Source organism: Phyllobates terribilis, unplaced genomic scaffold (genome assembly GCF_046119375.1).
Source record: "Phyllobates terribilis strain yellow unplaced genomic scaffold, ASM4611937v1 Scaffold_12__6_contigs__length_324123572, whole genome shotgun sequence".
Taxonomy (NCBI): Eukaryota; Metazoa; Chordata; class Amphibia; order Anura; family Dendrobatidae; genus Phyllobates; species Phyllobates terribilis.
This window is the reverse complement of record NW_027362772.1, coordinates 298,526,229-298,539,549: the sequence shown is the minus strand read 5'-3', so window position 1 is coordinate 298,539,549 and position 13,321 is coordinate 298,526,229.

Genomic DNA, 13,321 nt, shown 5'->3' with positions numbered 1-13,321 from the left:
TCTGCTACTTGGTCTTCTGTCTCTTGTTCTTCTGTATCTTGGTGGTTACCTTATTGTTCTTTGTCCTCTTGGTCATCTTCTTCAGGGTCATCTTCTTGGTCTTCTTTGGGGTGGTCTTCAGGGTCGTCATCTTCAGGGTCGTCGTGTTCGGGGTCCTCGTCTTCTTCGGGGTGGTCTTCAGGGTCGTCTTCTTCAGGGTCATCTTCGGGGTCCTCGTCTTCTTCGGGGTGGTCTTCATGGTCGCCGTCTTCAGGGTCATCGTCTTCGGGGACCTCGGCTTCTTTGGGTTGGTCTTCAGGGTCACCGTCCTCAGGGTCGTCGTCAGGGAGATCCAGAGTGATTACCAAAAACCATTTCAAAAAGCTTCAACTTGGAAATGTAGCAGAAGGTACAAGAAGGCTGAGGCACTGCCTGGAACCAGCTGACGGTGCTGGAACCTGGATGGCTGGCAGAAGGTACAAGAGCCAATGGAACTACTGAGGACCAGCTGACGGTACTGGAACCCGGTTACTAAGCAGGAGGTACCTGTGCCAGAAAGCACTACCAAGGACCAGCAGACGTTGGTGGAACTCGGATACCGAGAAGGAGGCACCTTAGCCAAAGGCACTGCCAAGAACCAGCTAACGGTACTGGAACCCGGATGGGCAGCAGAAGGTAGAAGAGCAAATGGAACTACCGAGGACCAGCTGACCGTACTGGAACCCGGATGGGTAGCAGAAGGTACAAGAGCCAATGGAACTACCGAGGACCAGCTGACGGTACTGGAACTCAGATAGGTAGCAGAAGGTACCCATGGAAAAAGAAGTTGCAAGGCCACGAGCCGGCCGGAGTTACCGAAACCCACAGTACTACAGGGGATACTTGTCCTATTATCACTATGGAACCAGCCTTCATTGCGAGATCATGCAGCCCACATAGGAGTCACCTAAACTGCAGGCACCATAGAGTCGACTAACCCGAACGCAAAACGACAGGACAACTTATTGGAGGCAAAGTGACGTTGACACTACCCGGAAACAGCTGACGTGCTGGAACCAGGCTGGGCAGGAGGGAGTACCCGTGCAAAAGACACTACTGGGAAACAGCTGGCGGTGCTGGAACCCAGGGTAAATACTAAAAACAGAGTGGAGTCAGAGGCCTAATTGGAGCAAGTTTAAAATCAGTAGTAGTGTGAATTTGGACAGAGCAGGTGAAATTGCTGGACACACAGCAGGGGATCAGCTGACGTTACTGAACCCCAATAACACTGGAGCAAGTGCTGACTGTGCAGATGGCACTTCTGAGCAGCAACTGGCGGTGTTGGAGCCCAGGGATTACAGTTCAGGTGGTAGAAACATGAACACAACAGGAGACATGGATACTGTTGACAACCAATTATTTAAACTGGAAGAGGACTGTCAAAGTCATGCGAGATACAGGCCTTGTTCATTTTCAGAAAAGTAAGCCGGTCAACGTTATCGGAGGATCTAAAGACGCGTTCCGATAATACACTAGCAGCAGGGCAAGCCAGCACCTCCAATGCATACTGGCTAAACTCTGGCCATGTATCCAGCTTAGAGACCCAAAACTTGAAGGAGGAAGAGCCGTCTGGGAGTACACTGAGAGGTCAAGACATGTAGTCTGTCACCATCTGATGGAAACTTTGTTTCCTGCTGACTGGAGCTGTCTGTGATGGTGTAGACATTTGTGGCGGCGGGGACACAAAACTTTGCCACATTTGGGCCATACTGGTCTTGCCTTGTGCTGAGGCTTTGCTTCTGCTCCCTCTTTGTGCAGAGCTTCCTCTACTGCCTCGACGCACTAAGCTGCTTTGTAAAGCACTAGCAGCACTGCTCTCGGTTGGAATGGAGAACATGATGGAATGCACCAGTGTGTCTTGGTACTGCCGCATTTTACGCACCCGGTTCAGCGGTGTTATGAGGCTTTGTAAGTTGTCCCGATAGCGAGTATCTAGGAGGGTGGACACCCAATAATCAGCCGTGTTGAGGATGTGGGCGATGCAGCGGTCGTTTCTCAGGCGCTGCAGACTGCCAACTGGCCAAGAAACACTGTCCCCTGCTTGAGGCATGATCTCTGCCTGCTCTGCATCACCCCACCCTTGCTCTAGATGCTGACTACTAGAGCATTGTGTAACTCCCTCCTCTGGACAGATGTCTTCCTCCTCCATTGACTCCTCCTCATCCTCCTCACAAAGTGTCCCCTGCCTAGGCCTTTGTGAGGAACCATGTTGCGCAGAATGTAGAGAAGCAGATGGCATTTGTGACTCCTCATCCTCCACCTCTTCCAAAACCTCTTCCCTTAGTGCTTGCAGTGTTTTTTCAAGCAGGCAGATAAGGGGGAGAGTCATGCTGACTAGTGCATCATCTGCACTCGCCATCCACGTGGAATAATCAAAGGCATGCAAAACGTGGCAGATGTCCTTCATAGAGGCCCACTCAGTGGTGGTGAAGTGTGAACGGCGCACAGTGCGACTTGTTTGCGCCTGCTGCAGCTGGTACTCCACTAGTGCTGCCTGCTGCTCACACGACCTCTCCAACATATGTAACGTTGAATTCCACCTGGTGGGTAGGCCACATATGATGCGATGTTCCGGAAGGAATAATCGGCGCTTCAGAGCTGCAATGTGAGATCTTGCGATGCTGGAATGCCACAAGTGAGCGCACTCTATGAGGACCTTGTGCAGCAGTGCATCAAGATCCATATAGTCCCTCAAAAAACTCTGCACGACCAAGCTGAGCACATGTGCCAGACATGGGATGTGAGTGAGGTTGCCTAGGCCCAGAGGTGCCACCAGATTTCGGCCATTGTCACACACTACCATGCCTGGCTGGAGATTCGCTGGCACAAACCACACGTCGCTCTGCTGCTTGATGGCATTCCAGAGCTCTTGCGCTATGTGCCTTCGATTCCCCAAAGAAATTAATTTCAATACGGCCTGTTGACGTTTGGCCACGGCTGTGCTCATATCGGTCATCATAACAGGTAACCATTCACGGGTCGATGTGGAGGTAGACCGTGACGGCTCCTGCAGCGCTGATTCAGAGGAACTGGAGTATGAGGAGGAGTCAATGTGTACAGACTGGATTCCTGCAATCCCTTGAGTTGGCAGAACACGTACAGCGCCACTCTCAAGATCTGTACCTGGCTCCACAACATTTACCCAATGGGCAGTGAGGGAAAGGTATCGTCCCTGTCCATGCTTACTGGTCCACGCATCGGTGGTCAGCTGGACCTTGCTACTGACGGCGTTTTGTACCGCATGTTTAATTTTTCCCTCCACATGCTGTTGCTGGGCAGGGATGGCTTGCCTGCTGAAATAAAAGCGGCTGGGCACGTTGTGTTGTGAGACTGCCAATGCCATCAAGTTACGGAAGGTGTCAGTCTCCACCAGCCTGAATGATAGCATTTCAAGGGCCAGTAGTTTTGCAATGTCAGCATTCAGAGCATGTGCTCGGGGGTGGTTTGCCGAGTATGGGTGGCTTTTCTACCATGTCTGTGCTAACGATGGCTGTAGACTGGCCTGGGAGTGTGAGGATGACAGGGAACATGGTGCTGTGGGTGGAATGACACTGTGTCACTGTACAACAGTGCTAGAGGTTCTTCCATGGTGATCCTGTGAGGAAGCCGAACCAGCTGTGTGTGAGCTGGAGGAAGAGGCTACAACATGAGCTGAAGAGGTGGTAGGTGGCGCTGTAGGCTGGCCTAGGTCTTCAGTGTGTCTTTGTAACTGGACCACATGCTTGGTCCGCACATGTTTCAACATATTTGTGGTATTGAGGTTGTTGACACTTTTCCCTCTTTTCACTTTCTGATTACACAGCTTACATTTGACAAAGAAAATGTCATCTGCAACTGTGTCAAAAAAGGACCAGGCACTGCAAGTTTTGGGAGCGCCCGTTTTGGGTTTTGGAAGAGGCATGCTCCTAATGGGTGCTGAAGTGGAGGCTACAGGCAACCAAGTCTGCCCCCTCCCTCTCCCTCTTTTTTGGGCCGTTCGGGGAATCTCTTCCTCAGAGCTGCTCCCACAACCTTCCTGTACCTCATGCCATGATGGGTCAAGGACCTCATCATCTACACTACCCTCTTCAAACAACTGCTTCTCCTGGGTAGTCTCAAGAGAACAGTATGCACCAGAAAGTGGCACCTGAGTCTCCTCATCAGATGCGTACTGAGGTGTGCTGACCATAGGCACTGGCCCACCCGCCTCTTCAGATTCAGAGAGACAAAGTGGTTGCTCATCACTGCATTCTACCTCCTCTTCTAATTCTCGAATTCTGCTTGGCTGGCCCCCTCTTTCCAAGCCAAGAGATTCAGAGAGCAGAAGTAGAGATGGCTCCTGTCCAGGGCTCTCTGACTGCCTGGGCAATTTGGCAGATGGTGAAGAGACAGATGGGTGCTCTTCAGTGCTCAGGACCTGAGAGGATCAGGAACTAATTGAAGTCGATGCATTAGCTGCTATCCATCCGACAACGGCTTCAATTTGGTCCTCCCGCAGCAGTGCGGTAGAGCGAGCTCCTACAAAGCTGCGCATAAAGGACTGTTGCCTGGTAAAACTGGGGGATGCTGAGTCACTTGTGCCCGCAGCAGGCACAGAATCCCCACATCCTCTCCCTACAGAAACTCCACGCCCACGCCCATGCCCACGAGCCTTACTCCCTGCGTTATTCTTCTTGGTAGACTGATAAAGATAGGCAGAAAAGTATTAAGGGCTTTGTGTGCTTATTCCTGAACAGCTTCTAACAGGTATAAGAAACACTAATTTTATAAAGTGTGGACTAGACTTTAATATGAGCTAATGTGGCCTACACAACTGTAAAATGGAGTGTTTGGTGAACTTTATTTAGTTTTTTTTTTCACAAAAAGACACTGGATGTGCCCAAAGATGTAAAACCGATAGTATCACAAACTTTTTGTAGCTATTACAATGCAGGAAGGTAACCTACAATGCAATAGATGAGGCTACCAAAAATAGGCTAATACTAATCTGGCTGGGGCTGCAGGGCACAAGGCTGCAGAAAGGCTCCTCTATTTACTTCTATATAGTGTTTTTGGAAGCAATCTAGCTGGACATGGATGGAACCACACTAATAGGAGAAATCAAGAAAAATGAGCAATCAAAAAAGACAATGTATGAGGCAGTGATGCACGCTGAGCGGACTACAACCGGACGTGGCTGCAGAGCACACTACAGCATCAGCTGCACAAACACACAGAGATCTCGCAGACAGCCGTGAACAGTGCAGAGAACTGTGCACTAGCGCTGCAAGGCAAAAGAAAGCTTATAAAGTAGCCTGGGTAAAGCACAATAAAGCAAATCGGTAGCTAAAGTTGTCCCTCAGAACAGCAGCGTCCTATCCCTAACTGAATTCACAGCAGAGTGAACCCAAAATGGCGGCGGCGGCTTTTATAGTGCATCATGACATCATATTGGCAGCCAATCACAGCCATGCCATTAGTTAACATGCCTAACATGCATAACAGGATGTGCCCACACTTCTTAGGATCCTCATTGGCTGAAAAAAATGAAACTGGCTCATTGCAGTATGGAAACTTCCGATCCGGTATTCGATATTCTTAAAGTATCGGAACTCAGTATCGGAACTCCGATACAGCGAATATCGGTCGATACCCGATATTTCAGTATCGGAATGCTCAACACTATTAGTAATACATAATAGTTTGCAAAAAGACGATTCTGCATGTAGCTGTGGGTTAGTGCCCGTAGACTTGCAATATATGTCCGTAATGACACATCCTTCATCAGAAATATGGATTTTGAGATCCAAACAGTCCTGCTCTCTACCATGGTGATACGTCAATTTGATGTTGAGATTATTATTGTTGAGAGCTTTCATCAAAATATCCAAATTCATTTTTAATGTGTTTATTTAATATGGTATTTTGAATACCCTTTTAATTTTCCTTTTTTAACCCCAGCAAAAATTTGTCTGATGTCTGTGAGGCCTTTCAGATGGCAGCCGAGTATTATGCTGTAACCCGCTTTTGAATGTGTTTTAGGTTCAATCTCCCTCTTCTTGTCCCCCCCCCCCTTCTCCCCTATTTTCACACTTGTGTATCATGGGTACTGTAAAGGATGAGTAGTCCTAAACTATTATGTATCACTAATTGATTTGTACTTTCATACCATAGATTAAAGACTTACTCACATCTACTATTTACTTACCTTTTGCCTTGGCTACTCTGGGTGGAGTCTGGTGATTTGATTGGTTCCTTTTTTCGGAGGGGATGGTGTTCGTGGTGCCTTCCACGGAGATCCATGACGATGGACAATTAGAATCAAGAAACATTAGCTTGGAACTATCTACTAATGACATGCATGGACTATAATAATGGATGGCGCTGTGTCTCTTTAACAAGTGAAATTCTTGCAATTTGAAACATGTGGGATATCTTTGAAATTTGTGGTACTCCCCACAGAAATCCATGATGATGGACAATTTAATTAAGAAATATTGGATTGGAATTATGCATTAATGATAAGCATGGACTATAAATTTTGACTCGCTGTGTTTCTTCAACAAGTGAATTATTTATAATATGCGATTTTAGGAGTGAGCTGGGGGGTCCCCTTTTGGAAGAACATGTATTTTATATACGATGGTTAACACTTGCAGAATAGTAGGCTCTTTACCTCATTCTCCATGATTATGCTGCACAAAACCTTTGCACAATTAACAGTTTTTTAATTGTTATCTTCAGCACTTTTTTTGATTATATCATATCTCAACACTAGTGTTGAGCGATACCTTCCGATATCGGGAAATATCGGATCGGATTGGATCGGACCGATATCCAAAAAGTATCGGATATCGCCGATACCGATTCTGGAAACCAATGCAAGTCAATGGGACAGAAATATCGGAATAAAAAAAAACCCTTTCTTTCATTGTAGGTGAATTCTACATGAAGGAAAACAACTAAGAATAATGTATAATGTATTGGGGGAGGTGGGGGAGACAATAAAGGCATAGAGGTTTAGCCCAATCAAATGGAATAGCAGAATTAATATTTTTTTTAAGACGTTCTGAGTTACGGAAATATTGACTATGTTAAGCTTTTTTATATTTTGTCAGATATTTATGTTTCACTACTTCCATGCTCTTCACCTTCTTTTTTACTTCTCCCACACTTTCCCCATTCATCATCCTCAGCATCAGCATCTTTTTCATCAACTTCTTCTTCACCTTCTTCCTATTATTGTTTTTTTTTTACAATCTTCATATTCTTCTTATTCAACTATTATTCTTCTTCATATTCTACTTCTTCATCTTCTTCATATTCTTCTTCTTCATCATATTCTTATTTGTGACAGTCATTCCTGTAGTTGTTATCTATAAAAGTTTGAACATTACACCTTTCGTTCTGCGCGTCACAAAAGATTTACAACAGGATTTGTCCGCGTTCTGTTTGGCCTGCAGCAGCAGGTCTTTTCCAGGGGCACCATGAGGAGGAACGGACTCACCCCCATACACTGCTTCGTCATCTTCTGCTTATGATTTAGATATTATCTTTTGCTCTGATTTTTAGTCTTATGCTTAATGTTCTTCCGCTTTTTGTTCTGTAGCTTCTTGTACTTCTGCTACTTGGTTTTCTGTCTCTTGTTTTTCTGTATCTTGGTGGTTGTCTTCTTCTTTTTTGTCCTCTTGGTCAACTTCTTCAGGGTCATCTTCTTGGTCTTTTTTTCGGGGTGGTCTTCAGGGTCGTTGTCTTCGGGGTCGTTGTCTTCGGGGTCCTCGTCTTCAGGGTCGTCGTCTTCGGGGACCTCGTCTTCTTCGGGGTGGTCTTCAGGGTCCTCGTGTTCAGGGTCATCGTCTTCGGGGTCCTCGTCTTCTTCGGGGTCGTCTTCAGGGTCCTCGTAATCAGGGTCGTCGTCTTCGGGGTCCTCGTCTTCTTCGGGTTGGTCTTCAGGGTCCTCGTCTTCAGGGTCCTCGTCTTCGGGGTCCTCGTCTTCTTCGGGTTGGTCTTCAGGGTCCTCGTCTTCAGGGTCCTCGTCTTCGGGGTGGTCTTCAGGGTCCTCGTCTTCAGGGTCCTCGTCAGGGAGATCCAGAGTGATTACCAAGCACCATTTAAAAAAGCTTGTACTTGGAAATGTAGCAGAAGGTACAAGAAGGCTGAGGAGCTGCCGAGAACCAGCTGATGGTACTAGAACCCAGATGGGTAGCAGAAGGTAGAAGAACCAATGGAACGATCGAGGACCAGCTGACGGTACTGGAACTCGGTTACTAAGCAGGAGGTACCTGTGCCAGAAAGCACAACCAAGGACCAGCAGACGTTGGTGGAACTTGGATACCGCGAAGGAGGCACCTAAGCCAAAGGCACTGCCGAGAACCAGCTGACGGTACTGGAACCCGGATGGGTAGCAGAAGGTACAAGAGCCAATGGAACTACCGAAGACCAGCTGATCGTACTGGAACTCGGTTACTAAGCAGGAGGTACCTGTGCCAGAAAGCACTACCAAGGACCAGCAGACGTTGGTGGAACTTGGATAACGTGAAGGAGGCACCTAAGCAAAAGGCACTGCCGAGAACCAGCTGACGGTACTGGAACCCGGATGGGTAGCAGAAGGTACTCATGTAAAAAAAAGTTGCAAGGCCGCGAGCCGGCCGCAGTTACCAAAACCCACAGTACTATAGGGGGTGCTTGTCCTATTGGCACTATGGAACCAGCCTTCATTGCCAGATCCCGCAGCCCACATAGGAGTCACCTAAACTGCAGGCACCATAGAGTCGGCTAACCCGACCGCAACACGACAGGACAACGCATTGGAGGCAAAGTGACGTTGACACTACCCGGAAACAGCTGGCATGCTGGAACCAGGCTGGGCAGGAGGGAGTACCAGTGCCAAAGACACTGCCGAGAACCAGCTGACGGTACTGGAACACGGATGGGTAGCAGAAGGTATAAGAGCCAATGGAACTACCGAAGACCAGCTGACGGTACTGGAACTCGGTTACTAAGCAGGAGGCACCTGTGCCAGAAAGCACTACCAAGGACCAGCAGACGTTGGTGGAACTTGGATACCGCGAAGGAGGCACCTAAGCCAAAGGCACTGCCGAGAACCAGCTGATGGTACTGGAACCCGGATGGGTAGCAGAAGGTACCCATGTAAAAAAAAGTTGCAAGGCCGTGAGCCGGCCGCAGTTACCAAAACCCACAGTCCTACAGGGGGTGCTTGTCCTATTGGCACAATGGAACCAGCCTTTATTGTCAGATCCCACAGCTCACATAGGAGTCACCTAAACTGCAGGCACCATAGAGTCGGCTAACCCGACCGCAACACGACAGAACGACGCATTGGAGGCAAAGTGACATTGACACTACCCGGAAACAGCTGGCGTGCTGGAACCAGGCTGGGCAGGAGGGAGTACCCATGCCAAAGACAGTACCGAGAACCAGCTGACGATACTGGAACCCGGATGGGTAGCAGAAGGTACAAGAGCCAATGGAACTACCGAAGACCAGCTGACGGTACTGGAACTCGGTTACTAAGCTGGAGGTACCTGTGCCAGAAAGCACTACCAAGGACCAGCAGACGTTGGTGGAACTTGGATACCGCGAAGGAGGCACCTAAGCAAAAGGCACTGCCGAGAACCAGCTGATGGTACTGGAACCCGGATGGGTAGCAGAAGGTACAAGAGCCAATGGAACTACCGAAGACCAGCTGACGGTACTGGAATTCGGTTACTAAGCAGGAGGTACCTGTGCCAGAAAGCACTACCAAGGACCAGCAGACATTGGTGGAACTTGGATACCGCGAAGGAGGCACCTAAGCCAAAGGCACTGCCGAGAACCAGCTGACGGTACTGGAACCCGGATGGGTAGCAGAAGGTACCCATTTAAAAAAAGTTGCAAGGCCGCGAGCCGGCCGCAGTTACCAAAACCCACAGTCCTACAGGGGGTGCTTGTCCTATTGACACTATGGAACCAGCCTTTATTGCCAGATCCCGCAGCCCACATAGGAGTCACCTAAACTGCAGGCACCATAGAGTCGGCTAACCTGACCGCAACACGACAGGACAACGCATTGGAGGCAAAGTGACATTGACACTACCCGGAAACAGCTGGTGTGCTAGAACCAGGCTGGGCAGGACGGAGTACCCATGCCAAAGACACTGCCGAGAACCAGCTGACGGTACTGGAACCTGGATGGGTAGCAGAAGGTACAAGAGCCAATGGAACTTACGAAGACCAGCTGACGGTACTGGAACTCGGTTACTAAGCAGGAAGTACCTGTGCCAGAAAGCACTACCAAGGACCAGCAGACGTTGGTGGAACTTGGATACCGCGAAGGAGGCACCTAAGCCAAAGGCACTGCCGAGAACCAGTTGACGGTACTGGAACCCGGATGGGTAGCAGAAGGCACCCATGTAAAAAAAAAGTTGTAAGGTCATGAGCCGGCCGCAGTTACCAAAACCCACAGTCCTACAGGGGGTGCTTGTCCTATTGGCACTATGGAACCAGCCTTTATTGCCAGATCCCGCAGCCCACATAGGAGTCACCTAAACTGCAGGCACCATAGAGTCGGCTAACCTGACCGCAACACGACAGGACAACGCATTGGAGGCAAAGTGACGTTGACACTACCCGGAAACAGCTGGCATGCTGGAACCAGGCTGGGCAGGAGGGAGTACCAGTGCCAAAGATACTGCCGAGAACCAGCTGACGGTACTGGAACCCGGATGGGTAGCAGAAGGTATAATAGCCAATGGAACTACCGAAGACCAGCTGACGGTACTGGAACTCGGCTACTAAGCAGGAGGCACCTGTGCCAGAAAGCACTACCAAGGACCAGCAGACATTGGTGGAACTTGGATACCGCGAAGGAGGCACCTAAGCCAAAGGCACTGCCGAGAACCAGCTGACGGTACTGGAACCCGGATGGGTAGCAGAAGGTACCCATGTAAAAAAAAGTTGCAAGGCCGCAAGCCGGCCGCAGTTACCAAAACCCACAGTCCTACAGGGGGTGCTTGTCCTATTGGCACTATGGAACCAGCCTTCATTGCCAGATTCCGCAGCCCACATAGGAGTTACCTAAACTGCAGGCACCATAGAGTCGGCTAATCCGACCGCAACACGACAGGACAACGCATTGGAGGCAAAGTGATGTTGACACTACCCAGAAACAGCTGGCGTGCTGGAACCAGGCTGGGCAGGAGGGAGTACCCGTGCCAAAGACACTGCTGGGCAACAGCTGGCGGGGCTGGAGCCCAGGGTAAATACTAAGAACAGAGGAGCCAGAGGTGTAATTGGAGCAAGTTTTAAATCAGTAGTACAGTGGATGTGGACAAAGCAGGAGAATTTTCCGGACACACAGCTGGGGATCAGCTGACGTTACTGAACCCCAATAACACTAGAGCAAGCGTTGACTGTGCAGACGGCACTTCTGAGCAGCAACTAGCGGTATTGGAGCCCAGGGTAAATACTAAAAACAGAGGAGCCAGAGGTGTAATTGGAGCAAGTTTTAAATCAGTAGTACAGTGGATGTGGACAAAGCAGTAGAATTTGCTGGATACACAGCTGGGGATCAGCTGACGTTACTGAACCCCAATAACACGGCAGCAAGTGTTGACTGTGCAGACAGCACTTCTGAGCGCCAACTGGCAGAGTTGGAGCTCAGGGATAATACTGAAAACAGAGGAGCCAGAGGTGTAATTGGAGCAACTTTAAAATCTGTAGTAGTGTGAATGAGGACAGAGCAGGAGAAATTGCCGTCCGCACAGCAGGGGAACAGCTGACATTACTGAACCCCAATAACACGACAGCAAGTGCTGACTGTGCAGACAGCACTTCTGAGCAGCAACTGACGGTGTTGGAGCTCAGGGATTACAGTTCAGGTGGTAGAAACATGAACACAACAGGAGACCTGGATACTGTTGCCAACCAATTATTTATTCAGGAAGAGGACTGGCAAATTCATGTGAGATCCATGCCTTGTTCATTTTGAAAAAAGTAAGCATGTCAATGATATCGGAGGATTGTCGCTTGCGACGGTCTGTTAGTACACCACCTGTGGCACTAAAGATGAGTTCCGATAATGCACTAGCAGCAGGGCAAGCTAGCACCTCCAATGCATACTGGCTAAGCTCTGGCCATGTTTCCAGCTTACAGACCCAAAACTTGAAGGGAGAAGAGCCGTCTGGGAGTACACTGAGAGGGCAAGACATGTAGTCTGTCACCATCTGACGGAGACGTTGCCTCCTGCTGACGGGAGCCGTCTGTGATGGTGTAGACATTTGTGGCGGCGGGGACACAAAACTTTGCAACATTTGGGCCATACTGGTCTTGCCTTGTGCTGAGGCTCTGCTTCTGCTCCCTCTTTGTGCAGAGCTTCCTCCACTGCCTCGACGCACTGAGCTGCTTTGTAAAGCACTAGCAGCACTGCTCTCGGTTGGAATGGAGAACATGATGGAATGCACCAGTGTGTCTTGGTACTCCCGCATTTTACGCTCCCAGTTCAACGGTGTTATGAGGCTTTGTAAGTAGAGATGAGCGGTGTTCGACTAGAACTGTTCGCCAATCTCAAATTCGAGCTGTTTTGGGCGGTGTTCGAGTTGTTCGACGAACCCGAACGATTTGCAAAAAATTCGGCTGTTCGAGGTTATGTTCGATAACTGTTCGTGCACCAAAAGCGTGTCCTGCATGTCTGGTGCTATTTAGATCACCAATCATGCAGGGATTGTCTGCCACTCACTGTAATGCCACAGCCATGGTGGTTGTGGCATTACAGTGATTGCCCAAATCGATGGGAACAGTGCCAACAGTGAAACATGAAAAGCCGGCAATTCAGCAGCGGCATACACCGGTACCCGACAATTTAGAACCGAAAGAATAGAGCTTCACACATAGATTAGATAGAAACATGTCAGTCACATATATATGAAGTACAGTGACAGTGTTGATTACTGTACTTGTCATTTAGCGTAAAGGATTTATCAAAAAAAATAATAGTGTTTTCATGCACCGTCTCTTTAAAAAAGCCGGCCGGCAATTCAGCAGCGGTACCCGACAATTTAGAATAGAAGGAATAGAGAATCACACATAGATTAGATAGATAGAAACATGTCAGTCACATATATATGAAGTACAGTGACAGTGTTGCTTACTGTACTTGTCATTTAGTGTAAAGGATTTATTAAAAAAAATAATAGTGTTTTCATGCACCGTCTCTTTAAGAAAGCCGGCCGGCAATTCAGCATCTGTACCCGACAATTTATAACAGACAGAATAGAGATTCACACATAGATTAGATAGATAGAAACATGTCAGTCACATATATATGAAGTACAGTGATAGTGTTGGT